The sequence below is a fragment of the Corylus avellana genome, chromosome 1 (assembly GCF_965113065.1).
Source record: "Corylus avellana chromosome 1, dhCorAvel1.hap1.2, whole genome shotgun sequence".
Taxonomy (NCBI): Eukaryota; Viridiplantae; Streptophyta; class Magnoliopsida; order Fagales; family Betulaceae; genus Corylus; species Corylus avellana.
Genome location: NC_142490.1, coordinates 2671958 through 2678311, shown reverse-complemented (window position 1 = coordinate 2678311; position 6354 = coordinate 2671958). Strand labels below are relative to the sequence as shown.

The 6354-nt window shown below is 36.5% G+C and overlaps 1 pseudogene; it reads right to left on the bottom strand.

Annotated features, from left to right (window-relative positions):
* Positions 1-3970: 3970 nt before the first annotated feature.
* LOC132168488 (non-functional pseudokinase ZRK2 pseudogene) lies at positions 3971-5128 on the bottom strand (annotated as a pseudogene).
* Between the last annotated feature and the right edge of the window lie 1226 nt (positions 5129-6354).

The following is a 6354-nucleotide window of genomic DNA, read 5'->3' as shown; positions in this document are numbered from 1 at the left end:
ATAAGTAGAACAAGAAGCTCATGTTAACATTATAGTTATCAAAGACACACCATGTATTTAAAATTCATAAGATTATCCACCTTAAATATTTGTGGATTCTAGTTCACCCAACACATGCAAATTATGTGACTTAAGATTTTCAATCTATAAGGTTTCAATAGGTCATGTATATAGTTGCTCAATAAAGCAGAAAACCGCATGCAAGTAAGTTTTAGAATATATATGGACTGACATGAAAAAGTGGAGATTTGAATAACAGCATTCATTTCGGTCTAAGAATCTACATTTATCTTATTTTCTCTTTTACTGACTGGAGGAGAAGCGAGGGGGTGAAGAGGTAGGGTTAATATTGTGACCAGGATTTACAATCATCAAAATTGATTGTCTTTATTATTTGGTAAGCCGATCCAAGAAGGCTGTATATGTATAGTACTCCAGTCATTGAAGGATTGTGCATGATGTTTAGGTCCATGCTGACTGCACACTGAAATACCATATGACCACTATCTAGGATGAAACTTAAACACCAAGCTCTGGGTCAGTGACTTCTGAACATAAAATCCAAATCTGTTATGCATCCTATATCATGTGTTTATGAGATCTAATAAAACATAGGGAACTTTCCCTGATATAGGACAACATGTAAGTTGACAGATCAGTCACTCGTCTAGTATGTCTATAATTTAAACTCTATGAGGGAATGCTACAGTCAATGGTGACAATCATCAAGTATCAGATTTGAACTCAAATCTTAGGAATTTTCCCTTTAATATAGACATCGAAATTATTTGCAAGTAACTCATTCTTGATGTAGAACTAACAATAATCACAAAAATCACACGGTGAAAATACGGAAAAGAGAGGATAAATAAGCTAAAAAAAAAGGTGAGAAAGAAAGAAGCTAAGGGGAGAGAAAGAAAGAAACATCGAGATATACAATTCCATATATTTTTTGTCTCATCAAAGTCTTCTCCAGTAGAGTACAAAACACACTTGAATAGAATATCGACTAAACCCTAATCTAATTGACTTTGGGCAGAGCCCATTTATTGAATAACAAAAACAACCTTGACTCTTGAAAATTAAATAAAAACATAAAACTAAATACTAATAACCCAATTAACTAATTGGGCCTAAATAAAACTGCATGTACAAACAGAATTGATATCTAAAATTAAATAAGACTAAATTAAAGTAAAATTTGTGTCTCTTCCCTTGCATCAACTCACCAAGTGTTGTGTTGCTCAACAAGTCTCATAGATAAAAATTCACATTTGCTATGTACTCTATAACTAAAAGAGTCAAAGCAGGATGAATTAATCTAAATCTATCAATAAGATGATAGGCCATTGACTTTTCCACTTCCACTAATCCTTAACATTATTCACTAATAGAAGACAAATTTTGTAATTTCAAACGATTAGGCACATCAAGTTCAAAATGCTTCAGCTGAACTCTCAAAGTTAATTTTTCTTCTATACATCACTTATAATTTCATTGTTATTTACTAATTTATTTCAAGGGAAACAATAGGAGGAATACGAAGGTTGATGAAAAAGATAGAAATGACAGATCAAAACTTACTTCCACGGAACATCCCCTACAAGCATCCAGTCTCCATCTTTATCCTCGTATGTAAGTACATATTCTGATCCATGCAAAAGATCTCTTAACTTGCTCTCACTCAGCATTTCCCTTACTCTTCGCGGCCATTCCCTTTTCTCAAAAAGCAAATTTGCTTTTTGGGATTTTTTTTATGTTTTTAATTTCTTCAGTAGCATGCTTCCCTTTCTCTCTCTGTCTCTCCGCTCTGCAGGGCTTGTAATCCAATTTCCCCTTGAGTCCAACAAAAGTAAAGGTTTGTTTCGTGGAAAGTACGCGGAGCCTGCTTCGTCAATGCCGTTTGTTAGCCATTATTGGACTTTTGAGAGGGTCCCGGACATTCTACGCGTACACTCTCTCTCTCTCTTCTCTCCACACTGCTCGTCCACGAAATTCGTCGAATTAAACTAAGCGGAGCTTAGTTTAATTAACCCCAAGCTTAATTTCTAGCTCAATTTAACTTTGCACATATATGGTATGATGTAGGGGCAATGAACTTAAGATATTGTTGGACCAAACGACTCAAATAGATGCTTAGGTTTCTATATTTAGAACCATTTCTATTGTGATATAATGGCAACAATCCTAAGGTTACCACTCTGCTTATCAGGTTTCAAATCCCTAATTAAAAGGGCAAAATATGTTTATTATTGGACGAGCAAATCCTCCACTAGCAGCTCTAGTGAGAGTAAATTTAGAAAGCATCCATTCACCAAATTTTGATTTGACAAATAAGTCCTTCCATCAATTTTTCTCATTTATTCACTTATCTTTTACAAAAAATTAAAATTATTTTCACCTTTATATCACACCAATTAATTCTTATTAATTATTATTTCAAGAAAAAAAAAATAATAAGAGTGATTTGCCAAATACACCCAGTATTCCTGCGTATTTATCGGTACGACCTGAGTATTGTTGAAAATTTAGAGAGTTAGTATGGAATCCTGTTAACATTTTCATCAGCCAAACAGACTATGGAAAGGAAAAAAAAGTTAATGAGACTCAAAAAGAAAAGCAACTCAAGAGATCTCCAATAACCAAGAAAAAAAAAAAAAAAAAAAAAAAAAAAAAAGAAGAAAGAGAGACGGGCCTAAATTAATAGAGAGAAGTTCGAAGTAAAACCAACAAAATAAGAGCTTCCTGTAAAATCTTGTATTACAGATAAGATTTCTTGAATAATTACAAAGAGGTGAATTCACTAATATATATAGCAGGTGTACATTAATTAAATGCAAAAGAAAGAATAACGAATACATAATATAAAATCATGTTTCCTTTGCTGTCTAACTTCATTTTCTACTTGTTTTCCTTCTTTATATGCCGACAGATATTTCTTTGACAAGTTTAGCCAAATTTTCCTTTTCAACAATTTATTTCCTTGGCTGTCATTACCGTTTCTTCATGATTCACGGCATCTACTCCACCATTTAATGCCTTGGATGTCATTACCGTTGCTGCATGATTCACGGTAGAGATACCTTGGTTAACATCCCCCCTCAAGCTTATGGGATGAACCATAAGCTTGACACGCAAAGAGCTGAAACGAGCAAACGAGAGGCCCTTTGTGAAAATGTCAGAGGGCTCTTCATGAGTGGAGATGTAGCGGGCAACTATGTCTTTATTGAAAATTTTCTCTTAAATAAAATGATAATCCACTTCAATGTGCTTAGTCCTGACATGATACACAGGATTAGAAGAGAGAACTAAGGCACCAATATTATTGACCCATAAGCAAGGAGCCGAAAGAAGAGGAATATGAGGTTCCTTGAATAGCATCCTTAACCAATACATTTCAATCACAGTGAGTGTTATAGATCGATATTCAGCTTCAATGCTTGATCTTGTAACAACAGGTTGTTTCTTTGCAGCCCAAGAAATTAAGCAAGGTCCCAAATAAATACCATAGCCAGTGGTGGACTTTCTATCATCAGGGCTCCCTGCCCAATCAGAATCACAGTAGCCATTAAGTTGCAGAGTACCTTTTGTGTAATACAAACCATAGTCCAATGTTCCCTTGAGATAACGTAAAACACGTTTGGCAGCAGTGAGATGGGTGGACATAAGGGAATGTAAAAACTGACATAGCTAATTTATGCTGTAAGATATGTCGGGACGAGTCAATGTGCAGTATTGCGAAGCCCCAACTATGTGCTGGTACTCAAAAGGATCAGGTAGACTTTCGCCATCATTTCTAGACATTTTGCTACCTGTTACACAAGGTGTAGAGGCAGGCTTGGCACCGGCGCAACTTCAGGATATTTATTAAAAAAAAGAAAAGAAAAGACAGAGACATTAAAATTACAAAACAGAATCAACCCACAGCTATTGATTGATTCAACTAAGAATGAGGATACAAAGAAGCTCAACTCAGATTTCAAGCAAGCTGAATTATAATCAACAACAAAAATAGAAAAATTGACCCATAACGGATAATTGATGGGTTACAGAGGAACTTGGAAGAAGGACCGCATGCATGAGAAAATAATCACACGACGAACCTCTCGATTCGCCTGAGTTCTTTTGTAACATGAACCATAGTTGGCCTTTTTACCGGATCTTGATCTAAGCTTATGATGGCAAGCTGTAGTACGGCTTGCAATTGTTGCTTCACGTTGGCTCCTCCTTCCTCTGCCAAGATTGCAGGATCGACAATATTATTCACATCATGGTTTCTCAAGAAATTTATTAAGTTCGTATCTTCATCATCAACTTTATGTAGATGCCAGGAATATTGTCCAGTTAAAAGATCTAATAAAACTCTTCCAAAGCTATACACATCAGTTTTCTCTGTTACCCTGCTCGTGGCGAAATAGACTGGGCAAACGTATCCAATAGTGTACTCCAGTAGCTCAACTTTTACATCAGTTTCACCCTCGGGGACTGTCACAGAAAGTGAAAAATCACACAATTTGGGAACATCGTGTTGGTCTAAGAAGATATTTCGCGGTTTTATATGCCTATGAATAATGGGTCTGGAGAATGCAGTGTGGAGATACGCAATTGCATGAGCAATCTGCCTTGCAATCTTTAACCTGCTTTGCCACGCCATAGGCTGATGTTGTTGTTGAGCTCCGGGGGAATCAGAGACAAAGATTCGACCGCTGAGGGTTCCATTCTCGGCGGATTCATACACCAAAGTGGGAATTTGAGTCTCGAGACAACACCCAACCAGCTTTATAACATTCTTGTGGGCGCTCGCCTTTGCAGAAACAGCTATGTCGGCGAAGGCCATGTCCGGCACTGCGAAGGCTTCTTTATATTCCTTGATGAAAATGGTTCGGTCATCAAAGGAACCCTTGTACCAATTATACAACTTTTCATTGTTTACAACAAGGCGAGGATCAAAGCTATTGGTTGCTCGGCTAATCTCTTTATAGGAGAAGGTGCGGATGGGAATAGGTTTGCCATTGCAGGCCGCAACCAGCACCTCCAGTACTTTGCCTCCATTCTCTAGAAACGCTCTTTCTCTCTCTCTTTTTTTGGTCATTCTTAGCAAAATCCTCTCATTTTGATCTCCATCTCCCTCTCCCCCCACTGATTGAATGTGCCCAACCTTTACGTCCACTAAATTCGTCGAAAGTAAGCGGAGTGTTCCTCAATCCTCATCATTGCTGATTGTTACTTGTTAGCCTTTTTATTGGATTTTTTGGAGGTCAACGGCCATTGATTGGGCAACAATCTACGCGTAGAGGCTTGAACGCAGACGCAACTTTCTCAATTCCTCTGGAAGCTAAAAGGTGGGACCTAGCCCACCTTTTATATCATTTTTTTTTAATGCTAAAAATGATATAAAAATCTTCTATGCCCATAATAGAAGATTATGCACAAATAATAGAGAAAGTACAATTAACTATTTAGACCAACTAGTAAGATTATGCACGAGCCTTGCCCGACTTAGCCCTTTGAAATGACGATCAAGGCCAGCCCCATTGACCAGGCGGGTCAAGAGAGAGGGAGAGAGCAAATACAACGATTTTGTTATACAAATAGGAGAAAATACAGAAAACGAAATGCTCCCAAGGTATGTTATAATGTTACTTTCCTTAAGAAAATATTTGTCCCCAGCAAAATTAGTATGCAACAGGGTTACAATAAATTTTTCTCCAAGATACAATGGAGCCCAAAAACATCAGTATTTTTAATTACGTTCTGCACAAACAAAATTAAAACCCAAAAATACCCTTAGATTTTCTGTTCCAATCAGAGACAAAAAGAAATAATAATTTAAATTTCAAAAATCAGATAAGGATATAAAGAGAATTGTATATTATCAGAGATTAATGAATTATCTATTAAAATAGTTCAGATAATTTCAAATTTCGAAAATAAATTGCTGTTTTGAATTTCGAAAATAAACTGCTGTTGACTACTATTAAACTGCTGTAAATCGCTAATCCAACTGGTATTTAAATCTGACCATTAGATTAAATAATTATCTTTATTATTTAATCGCAATCGTTAGATCAACAGTCCAATACATCCAACTACTGGATTTACTTAAGAAGCATCCTACAGTTTAGATCAAACCACTAAATCGAATGATCTTGACCTTCCAAAAATGAATGGTCATGCTCAGATCGCTTCATGCCAAGTGCCAAATGCGCCACTAACGCCCTACAGCCCACGCCACGCGCGTGTGCGTCCGGTACTATAACATGTATCAGGGTATACCCTAGCATAGTTCATTTAATAGCTTAAATTTGTTGGACCTTATAAATGCCAACAAAATCTTCGCTCTTTCCAATGGGA